Source organism: Saccostrea echinata, unplaced genomic scaffold, assembly GCF_033153115.1.
Source record: "Saccostrea echinata isolate AGI-Se365-2 ecotype Australia unplaced genomic scaffold, CSIRO_AGI_Sech_v1 ptg000036l, whole genome shotgun sequence".
NCBI lineage: Eukaryota > Metazoa > Mollusca > Bivalvia > Ostreida > Ostreidae > Saccostrea > Saccostrea echinata.
Window position 1 is genome coordinate 8,415,690 of NW_026889785.1, and position 12,581 is coordinate 8,428,270.

Below are 12,581 nucleotides of genomic sequence, written 5' to 3' on the forward strand. Positions count from 1 at the left end.
GTCGCCCGGTTTCAATTGCAAGGTTATGTGAAGACATTCTACTTATTTATTTTTTGTAAAGAGGAGGTATTGACTTTCTTAAATAATACTGCAATGTTAAATAATCTACAATATATCTGTAAAAACTACATTTTGTTGAACAATTAATTTCAGCCATGAGATTTTGTATGAAATTATCTGTTATTCTTTGATAATAGGAAAATGTTTATTAATTAATTTCTTGTCTTGTTCATACCAGATAAATCCAAGTCCATTTTCAAAAAGTTTTTCCTTGATATTTACAACCCAGCTGTCAGAGTGTTTGCTGGAATATTCACATTCATCGAACAAAGATTTATAACACATTTTCAGGATACAATTATCAGTTTCTAACAACTTGAACCAAAATTTGAAAATACGAAAAATGCGAACAATCTTCATCGGAAGTCTACCAGTTTCAATATAAATCATAGCAGGATTTGTGCTCTTTCTTACACCTAAGACATATTTAAAAAAGTCCAAATGTACTTTTTCAATATCACTAGCATTGTGTCCGCCCCATACTTCGCAGCCATAATTCAATATGCTTGCAACATAAGTATCAAAAAGTGAAAACATTGTCTCAGTATATAAACACATGTGATTGATTTTTGATTTCAATGAAAACGTTGCTTTTCTACCCTGGATTGCCAGCTGTTTTTGAGTAATATTAAATTTCCCATTGTAATTCCAAAGTACACCAAGATATATAAATTGGTCAACAACCTCAACTGATTCACCGTTTAAATGCCATTTTTCTTCCTTACGAACTTTGCCACCGTTTCTAAAAATAACAATTTTTGTTTTCGATATATTTACAGAGAGGTTCCATTTTGAGGAATAATCATATGAAGTGTTTAACATTCTTTGAAGTTCATTTACAGATTCTGCAAAAATGACCATATCATCTGCATACATTAAAACAAATAAATTCAATTCTTGCAAATCAACAGGCACATTTCCTTTTTTCAAAAACTCTAGTTCAAAGTCATTTACATATAAAGAAAATAAAATAGGAGACAGAACCTCACCCTGCAAGAGGCCGTTATTATTTTTGAATAATTCTGATAGCAATCCCGCATATTTTACACAACATTTCATACTAGAGTACATCGACCGTGTAATGCCAAGTAATTTTCCCCTGATTCCATATACACCAAGTTTGTACCATAAATGCGCACGTTCGACAGTATCAAATGCTTTTGTGTAGTCTATAAAACAACAATAGAGTCTATTTTTCTTACTTAATGATTGGTTTATCAATGTATGTAGACAAAATATTGCTTCAGCTGTTCCACGTTTAGGTTGGAATCCAAACTGTGCATCTGTTATAACAGTGTTCTCATTTGACCATTTTAATAATCTTTGATTTAATACAGTAGTAAAATGTTTGCAAAAACAGCTGAGAAGACAAATACCTCTGTAATTATTTGTATCACCTTTTTTAAATACAGGCACAAGAATTGATTTTGTCCACATATATGGAAAAATACCAGAATGAAATATTCTATTAAATAAGTTATGTATAATAGGAAGCAAAAGAGTTTTAAATTCAATGAAATACTCATTAATAATCAAATCAGTTCCATGACATTTTTCTCTCTTTAACTTAGTAAGTGCGTCTAGAATTTCTTTATTAGATATTTCACAGTCCAGTTCTTCGAAAACTGTCGTATCGTCACACGGTATATCACTTACATTGGCACTGACGGATGTTGCAAGCTCTCTAAAGTGTTCATAGAATCGCTCGGGTTTAACCACTGATTGCTGTTTATTATTCTTAGTTATGGAATTTTTTGTAGAAAACTTTTGGGTTGTGACATTCTCCCTGTGCAAGAGGAAAATGTCTCCTGACATTTTACCTGAAAATAATTTGTGAATCATTATGCTATGAAAAATACTAAACTAACAAATCTAAATTGCATTATAAGCATTAAGTCATAAAAATACTCTGTTATGTATCATAAAACTCCATTGTTACATATATTGTAACCATTAGCAAGTCATAAAACTATATACAGTAGAGTCCATGTACCACTATCATGGCATCTATAGTTTAATCCAATATCATAAAATACTGTGACATTCTCTCCCTGTGTCACTTACATATACCAACTTCTTGATTTCTCTGTGTCACTTACACATACCAAACCTGCTGATTTCCCACATACCAACTACCAAATCTATCAGGAGGTTTTTTTTATTCTGGTAGATCTCCTTGGAGATCTGGGCGGTGAATTTACTGTAACAGGACTTACACTCCTCACATCTCCATTTTGTAATAAAGATGGGGATAAAGGTGGTAAATCAATGTTGGGTACAGACAGAATGTGAGACTCTTTGTCTGTCTTTACAGTCGAATCTGGATCGAACTGTGTTGATTGACGATAACCGCGACTTAAGTTGTCGGAACTTACTTTGCCCTCGGTACCGAAAGATTTTTGAAAATCATTTAACTGGTAGATACTTGATGTATCAGGCCTAGTCCGGCCTCTCTTACCTGTACTTACAAACTGGTATTTCTGGATTTGGAATGTCAATAATCCTGTAAGGTTCTTTTTCCCATTTGTCTGATAATTTGCTCTTTCCTGACTTAACTAAAACTCTGATCAATACTTTATCTCCTATGTCTAGTTGTGAATTTCTAACTCTTCTATCATACTTCTGTTTGTATCTGTCTGTGTTTTTATCCATATTTGTCCTGGCAACTTTGTAGGCAAAATCTAAACGTTTCTTTAGTTTATCCACATAATCTTCCCTGCTCTTAGGCTTTTCAGACAACTCATCCAATCCTAGGTAAGCATCAATGGCAAGTCTTGGGTGACATCCAAACATCAAATAATGTGGAGAATACCCTGTGGTGTCATGCTTAGTAGCATTGTAAGCTTGCACTAAAGGTTTAATGTAGGATTTCCAATCCTCTTTCTGATAATCCTCAAGAGTACCTAACATTTTCAATAAAGTCTGGTTAAAGCGTTCTACATTCCCATTCCCCATAGGATGGTAAGGGGTTGTCCTACTTTTACTTACTCCTGTGATGTTACATAACTCTCACTAACTTACTCTCAAAATTCCTGCCTTGGTCCGAGTGTATTCTCTGTGGAAATCTATAATAACAGAAGAAATTTTCATAAAGCGCTTTAGCTGTTGTTGAAGCTTTCTGGTTCCGTGTAGGGACTGCAACTGCATACTTTGAGAAATGATCTGTTATGACTAGTATGTCCTCGATGTTACCTTTGGACTTCTCTAAAGAAAGAAAATCTATACATACCAGTTCCATTGGCTGCGATGTTTTGATGGTAATAAGCTCTGATCTAGGATGTTCCCTGGTCTTACTTCTAACACATCGGCCACAATGCTCAACTTTCTCTCTAATATCAGTATCCATTCCTGGCCAATAGAAACGCTTCTTGACAAGCCAACTGGTCTTTTCCCTTCCCTGATGTCCTATATCTTCATGTAAACCTTTGAAAATTGTCCCTATCATACTCTTTGGTAAAACAAGTTGCCTAATATTCATTCCATCAATCTGTGTATTCCTGAACAATACACCTTTCCTAATCTCAAAACTTTTCCTCTCTCTAAGATACTTCCTAACCTCCTCTGTCTCTATATCAACATTCTCAGTATCTAACCTCTCACCAGTTGTTAACAAGTACTTAACCTTACTTATCACTGGATCCTCATCCTGCTTCTCTTTCCAGTTAATGGTACTCAGTTCCTGTGATTCTATTTCAGTCATATCCGGGTTGAGTTGACCAGCGTCTGTAATGAGTAGACTCTCCGCTAATGGAAGTTGTTCTCGGTCAATGAGAGCTGCTTGACACACTGCTTTGACAGCCTCTGGAAAAATCTGAAGATGATATGGACGTCTGGATAACCCGTCTACATCTTGATCTAATTTCCCAGATCTGTAATATATCTTGAAATTGTAATTGCTCAAAGCAGCAAGCCAACGATGACCTGTGGCATCGAGTTTTGCTGAAGTCATGACATAAGTCAACGGATTATTATCCGTTCTAACTTCAAAAGAATTGTTGTATAGATAGTCTTTAAACTTGTCGACTACTGCCCATTTTAAACACAAAAACTCAAGTTTATGTGCTGGATACAACTTCTCACTTTTCTTTAAACCACGACTGCCATATGCAATCACCCGTTCTAAACCATTCTGGTTCTGATAGAGAACAGCACCTAAGCCCTCAGTGGAGGCATCAATATTCAAGACGAATGGTTTAGAAAAATCTGCATAGCCGAGAATAGGGGGATTTGTTAACTTACTTATAAGTGTCTCAAAAGCAAATTGTTGTTCCTTACCCCATAACCATGGTATTTTCTTCCTGTTTCCCTGATTCTTTCTTTTCGCTGTTGGGTGTCCCACCAGTAACTCATTAAGCGGGTGAACTACTCTGGCATAGTCTTTGATGAAACGCCGGTAATATCCTGTGAAACCTAAAAATGAGCGTAATTCTTGAATATTCTTTGGTACTGGCCATGACTTTAGTGCCTCAATCTTATCTGGGTCGGTTTTGATACATACCTTCCTCCGACACTATGTGACCTAAATATTTCACCTCACTCATAAAGAATTCACACTTGGATGGTTTAAGCTTTAAGTTATGTTTCTCAAGTTTCTCAAAAACTCCCTCTAATCTTCTAAGATGTTCATCAAAAGACTGAAAAAAACTAAAATGTCATCTAAAAATATAAGACATTCTCTAAGATGTGAATCACCCATGCAGGTTTACATTAAACGTTGGAAGGTTGCCGGGGCATTGGTCAGGCCAAATGCCATCCGATTGCATTCATAAAACCCTAAAGGCCCTAGAGAAAAAACTGTTTTATGCTTGTCTTCTTCCTTAATTTCGACCTGCCAGTAACCTGATCTTAAATCAAGTTTAGTAAAATATTTGCTTCCAATCAAAGTATCAATAGTCTCATCTACTCTAGGTAAAGTGTAGGCATCTTTAATGGTTTTGTTGTTAAGTTTTCTAAGATCGATACAGAATCTTAAGGACCCATCAGATTTCTTGACTAACACTACATTTGAACTGTAAGGACTTTGTGATTTCCGTATAGCACCTGCTTCAAGCATTTCTTTCAAGTGCTGTCTTACCTCCTGATACATCCCAGGTGAAATTCTCCTGTAGGGTTCCTTAAAAGGTATATTGTCAGTTAGCTTGATTTCATGTTTTACCAAATCTGTTTTACCTATATCTGTAAATGATGTTGAGAAGATATGTTTCCATCTATTCAATAACTCTGCTGTTCTTGTCATTTCTTCACTTGTAAGATTCTGTTTGTTTATCTTCGCACCTAAAGACTCAGTAAAAATAATCTCCCTTATTTTCAATGGACTCTCCCTCTGACTTTGATCTCCATGAATCGACTACCTTAACAGGGCTTACTGAACAGATTACAGACTTTGGTAGAATCTTAATTGATTTTGCAGATAAATGGCAAACTCTAACTGGTATTCTAGATGTTTTCCCAATCTTGGATTTCAGATTAATGACTCTAGGACAAATGACTAAACTCCCTGACTGTGAAGTATCTAACTGTTCAGTCATTGCTGTTTCTAAGTCATAAGATTTTCTGACTAACCCAGTTATCGTTTTGACCTCATTAGGACCTAAGCTAATTGGAAAATGGTTTGTTGTTTTGACCTTCAAAGCAGTGTCACACATACTTTTAAATGCTAAGTTCCATACTTCAGGTATTTCTGAAACACTTTCCAAACTACTAAAAATCTCTTTACAATTTCTGATAACATTGGTGCCAATTATTAATGGAAACTCAGAACCACCCTTTTCATTTGATGAATGACTCACCAATATAGGGGCAAAAATTTTACTCTGACTTAAAAATGGGATTTCAAGTTCACCCTCTATATACCCAGAAAAGGGAAGTGAGTGACCCCCTGCACCATAAACATCCAGTTGAAAATCTTCCAATTTTCTAAGTTCTGGATTTGGTTCTAGAGACTCATAAAATTGTTTTGACATACAAGTTATCATTGAACCAGTGTCTACCAATGCATCAGTTTCTCTGTCACATAATTTGACCTTACATTGGTTAGCATGTCCAACCATTCTAGAAATCAACTTTTCAGTTTCAGGGCAATGACCTTTGACCTCCTCAGTTTGCCCTACAACAAAAGAGGTTGCCCTTTTGGGTCATTCTCTCCTTTCCTACTCATCTGACCTTGACCTTGAGGCTTTTGGTAAGTCTGACCTCTAAAATTGCCTCTAGACAAATTTCTACTCTGACCTCTAGTAAAACCTCTACCTCTATTAAAACCTCTGTTTTCTCTGTATGGACCTAGTGGACCATTAGAAGAAGTGTGTCTACTGTGTTGTACCTCTAAGTTACTTAATCTCCTACAAATATCTTGATAATCAGATGACTGAGAGTTTATGCTATGTTCTAACCTTTCCATCTTCGATATCAAGACTCTGAGCTCTTTCTTTAGGTCTTCCTGACTCTCTTTCACTTCTGCTCTCTCTGCATGAACTGCTGCTGGCTTGGATTTCAGTAGGCGAGAACTTGCATGACCTTCCTCCTGTTGCACTTTTCTGATTTCCCTAAGAAGATGTTGAAAATCTTTAATAGAGTCATACAAATGTCTGGTTGAATTTTTCAATGACTGACTAGCTAAACCTGTCCAGAATTTGTTTCTTAACATGGCATCTTTAGCTATCTCATCTATGAAACCAAACTGTATTGCTTTACAAATTGTTTCTTCAATGCGAGATGCATAAATAACAATTGATTCATTCTCTTTTTGAAAATCACTGTAAAATGATTGCATAAGATTTTCATTTGTGGAAACATTTCCAAAGAAACCATCTAACATGTGCATAATATCAGACAAGCGTGCATTTTCACCTAGAGGAACTAACATTGAACGAGCTAAACCCTTCAGAGATCTTCTAACTGCTTCTAAAAGTACATGTTCTGAATATTGTTCACTCTTTCTTAAGCACTTAACCTCAAAACTCCAAACCTCATATTTCACTTCACCTTTTTGAGGTTCATCAGTGCCACTGAAGATAGGTAATTTAGGCACACTCAGTTGACTGGTAATAAGTGAAACATTGTGACCACTGGGATTAGGAGTTTCAGGGACTGGGTTGGAAGATTCAGTCTTAGGCTTAGCCTTATGCATGACATTGTACAAACCTTTCATTCTTGGCCCTAACTGATCCATAGGGGAACCAAATGTAAATTTTGGTGCAGTAGCTTTACCTGTCTTTGGAGTACTAGATACAAGTAAATTATACTCCTCCATTGTTAATACCTTATAGTTAGGATTTTAATTCACCTTTTCAATGTGTTCAAGAATGTCATCAGCATTCTCTTCTTTCTCAACTACAGGTATTTCTGGTTTCTTACCAGCTGTCTCACCGTTAGCCATGGTGAAAATGATAACAATCAGAAAAAGAAATTCTGATATTTTAAAAGATTTTCTAAAACAATACAACATGAATCACTCACCGTGTTTTTGCTGAAAAACCGTTCTTCGAATTCGCATAAATTTCCGAACGTTCAACACAGTCGAGCCATATCGAGGTGTGGAATGAGATTTCAATATCTGGTAACCAAACACCTGAATTTCTTTCAAAAATAAACAGTCAATATAAATCAGTCAAAATTCTCTTAAACCATAATATCAACTCTGACTTGCTGACTTCTTATAACCTGAGTAAAACTAAACTAAACTCAAAGTGATTCAAATTGCAGATATTAACTACAGTAATCTAAAAATTCAATCTAGATTAAATGCTGTAACACAGTGACTGTAGATCTATATTACTAAATTTAGACTGAATAATATCTCTTTGAAATAGACTGCCTTAAAATTCTTAAACTAATATGCGCGGGATATGCTAAATGAAATGATATGATATGAAAATGAAACTGAAGTGAAGATCATTATCCAACTGACTTACTTACACTCTCCCGAATTTTCTCTAAATCTGCAGCCATTTGAACAATGTGTCCCTAAATATATTGACTATCCATATTTGAAAGAGCTGTCTGAAAAATCAGTGTATAACATTGTAGACCTACTCGATAAAAGTGAAAATAAGTCTGATGACATGATTTCAATTCTTCAACATGTGCATAAACATTATGTCCCACATTCTGGTGAAGATATTGTAGAGAAAATTGTATTTGGTGGGGATGTCCTCACCAATGAACGGGCATACTCTAGCCAGCTGGCTATGATAAACAATGAAAGTGATTTTAGTCGCCTTACAGGAATTGTCCATAGGCCAGAGGGTCTCCATAGGATCATGAATTTACTCTTGGTATCCAGTAAAACAATTATTCCCTGTTCAAGATGTTATTGATGTTTGCATTTTCTATACTGAATTTCATATTGGATGCTTTATTTTAGTAAGTTTTAGCAGTTTTGTTACTGCAATGTTTTTCAGACATTGGTGAAGGTCCTTTTATTCTTTAAGTCTCTCCAACCCCACCCCCCACTTTTCCATTTTCATATGAAATGTTGACTATATTTCTATGAATTTAATCATGCATTTGATTACATTTTTACTAATTAAGCATGCAGTTGATTGTATTTTTACTAATTTTATTATGCAGTTATTTGTCTTTTAATTTGGATTTCACAACTATTAATAAATACCAAATCACAGTAAAAGCCATAATTAAAAAAAATGAATTCAATTATATAAGCCAGAGTTTAATTTAATAGTATTTTGAATTTAAATTTTGTTATTTACATTTTTGACATTATTTGCAAATTGATATATTAGTACTTAACATAATTAACAAATGTTAAGGATCTCTAAAATTCTATATTCAGACCATTTATCAGCAATTCTACAAGCCTTCATCAGCTGCAGATCAAGGGACTTTGTTTCAAATGCGCAATGTCCTGCAGAGACGAGACGTTAGTGGGCCAGATGGTGTCACTGAGAATTTTAGGGAAATCTCTTTTATATTATAGCAAGTAGTTTATTGGGAGTTCTGGGAGAGTAGTATATGCTTCACAACTGTAGGTCAGTGGTCTGATAAATTTGGATGGATCATCAGAGGTCTATTAAAATATTTCTACACTTTAATACACACATCTGTAGACAGAGTAACCTACATGTTCTTATATGAATTAAATATAGCTCAAAGATGATTACTAAAATGATACTCAGAATCACATTTTTACTCTAACAGGTCTCACATTACATTCATCAGGGACGCCTTTCTCCTCACAGCCTGTATGGAGGTGTTGGACATCAAGAGCCTTGATGAAAAACCTAAAAGGACCATTCTTCCAGAATTATTACATCTTTAACTTTTTCTCTCTGCACAGTCTGATATGTTGTTTTGCTTATAAACTGAAGGTTCATAAAATTAACAAACTGCGAAATGTGTGTATATCTTTGACCTGCAAAAAGAGTAGCTGCACATACTAGCAAATTGCCTACAAACAGGTTGAGATGACCATTTCTTAACTTAATGACCACCAATACAAAAATCTGACACCTTGACCATTGAACCACTGTACTCTTTAATGGTATCTAAATGGTCTATTGGGCATTTACAAATATTGCATTTTAAGCAGTTCAGGATATCATCTATACAGTTTTCAAAGACAATGATTTTTTTTTTGTACGAGAGATAAATACTCATCACATTTATCGTCAACATCATCTTCTTCATTGTCATCTTGTGAATCATTCATATTTTCATGCAGAGATGTGGAAAACTGTCGGTTACTTATATGCGATTGCGTAATACTTTTCTCTACACGAGATCTAGGCTATATATGAAAGCGAAACCAGCATTGTCTCGTGACCTATTAAATTTACAACTGGGACAGAATTAGGTAGAAAACATAATAAAGACAAGCTAAATATGAAAAATTTCGACAGAAAGAATTTAAACACAGTTGGGGAAAGCGGTAAATTTAATACTTCCCGACTGTCCCGGATTTCGTTTTTTCATCGATCGTGTTGATATCTTTATTATCGATTTTTCTAGGTTAATGTAATTCACAAGTGCATAATTGTTTTAAAAAAAATTAAGTTTACTCTGCTGAATTAGCATTGTCACCAGCTCCAAAGCAGTGATATCTAGTATTGTTATAAACATGATAAATGCAAAAAAACAACAACAACAACAACAAAAAAAACACACACAAAAAACGGAAGAGGACTTGGGGATGGAGACTGAATGTTATATATTTTTATTAAGTAAATAGATGTGTAATGAAGTAAATAAATGTTACGCTTTTTTTTTTTAATTTTGCGACCTACTATTTCGGACCGGCAACAATCACTTTGGACCGACTTATTTTGTCTTCTTGCCAGTCCAAATGACTGGCTATCTGAAAAAGTTTTCCACAACTCTGTAATGTTCTTCAATTATAAATGTGCAATCTCTGCTCTCATGACTTTCATCAACGTACAATCCTGGGTCAGAGTCATCCAAAAGAAAACCTACTTTATCTTTATCATTTAGACCTGATGAAATCTTTTTCATTGGAGTAGAAGTTAAGATGTTGCTATTGTGTAATTCTCTGTAAGTTCTGTAATTGTCCCTACGTCTAGTATTTGTGCAGTAACTATGGTCAGATGAAATATGTTAGAGCTTGAGATGCTCAGTTTGAAGACAAATGTTGCAAGGGTGGCCACATAGCCATCAGTTTGAAGACATAGCCTGTATGGAAGCATACTCTCAGATGCCACAGGCTCACTCACAGCATCAGAAGTAGATGCTGGGATATTCTGAGAGTTGATATTCTCTTCTTCCTTAAATATTAAATATGGGAATATCGAATTACTAGAATCCTACATTTATTATTCCAGATTCTGCAATACCTGAGAAAATATGAATATATGTAAACTTCAATTCTACTGCATATTAAGTAAAAATACAAATATCTTTACCTGGTGATCAATTTCTGAAGGATTTGTTAGCGATTTCTCTTGATGATCAGTGTTCAATATATCAGAAGTCAATGCGTGAGGCTTGCTAATACCTCGTTTAAGAGCAAGTAATCTTTAATCGAAAAAAAAATGAAGTAGATAAATGAAATCTATTAATTATTGGAGTCCACTGCTTTTGATGGCAGGAGCGATAGAGCCTTCTACTGTCTGTCCTTACTTGGCTCCAGTTAAAGATGCATCATATTTTTACCCATATCACAGAAGATGCTTGGGTTTTCTTTCCATGATGTCAAGTGATTTTAATTTTGTAGGAAGCTCCATTTATAAGACCATCTGTTTAATCTAAGTTTCAGTCAACTTAAAATAAATATCCTTTGCTCCTTATAAAATATTAGAAGCTGCGAGTTTTTTTTATTACTTTGAATTTGTGAATGAGTCAATGAACTTTCTTGTCATTTCTGATGATGTTGATCCAACCATCCTATCTTTGGCATAAATTGTATACAATGGATTAGGAGAGGTACTAATAACGGAACTCTTGAACATGTTTACAGACTAGTTAGTAGCAAATAGATGACATGCTCTCTGAGGGTATTCAGGTGATCCCCTATCTTTAGTTCGCTGCCTCAGAATGGTGATATCTTCTTTTGTTTCCAGACCACACATGATTTTGTTTCCAGACAAGATTCTGAAGTCAAATGAAAAAAGAGGATTTATCTGGACGACCCTAAATAGGCTGTGGGCCGCCTTGGTGCCCAGAAGCTCTGGGGTAAATGGTGCAAAATCCTGCATTCTGGGCATTTCCTGGCACATAGTTTTCACTCTAAAATTACTTTTGTTAAGGAAAAGAATGTACAAATGTTACTTATTACCAACGTTTTACCGTAGCCGTTGACACTTGTTTATCAATTCACGTCATCTTTCATCTGTTATTTCATCAATTTCCAATAAATCTTCCAACAACTGGCTGAATAAATACTTGGAACGACATCTTTTAACAATTTTGATTCTCTAGACTTTATTCACATTGTACAATTTTCGCATCCATTACCGCGATCGATGCATCTAGTAAAACTTCCATCGATTGGTTGAATTCTAAAATCCAAGAACCAATGAAATTGCACATTACATTTAATCAATGAAGTAGGAATAAAGTGAAGCAAAAACGGTATAATCTGAATACTTAAAAATGCGGAATACGAATTTTAAATCGGATTGAGGCTTTAAAGCGAAAAGAACATGCCTGTGTTTCATTGCCTTACCTTAAGCGATTTAGAAGTTCTGCAAAGTGTCGGCTCTCTGCCTGCCGCATGAATTTTTTTTTTCAATTCAAACATTTTAAATAAATCTGTCCAATATTATATCTATCCAAATCTATCTTAATTCACATATTAAAATGTTATATCCTTATGTTACTTTTATCTGCACTGTGCAAATTAAATGCAGAAGTCGAAAAAGGCAGTACAGTTAAGGCAACATTTTCTATAAAAAGGCACCAAAAACGAGACACTTTAAGTTCAATCGTCTTGTTTTTTTAGCATGAAACTCCATCTGAAATATCTTAATGGCTTGATGAAGAGTTTGTCCATCGCTTTTCACAATGGTTTTTTTTTTGTCATCATGTGACCCTCTACAGTCACTTGAGCT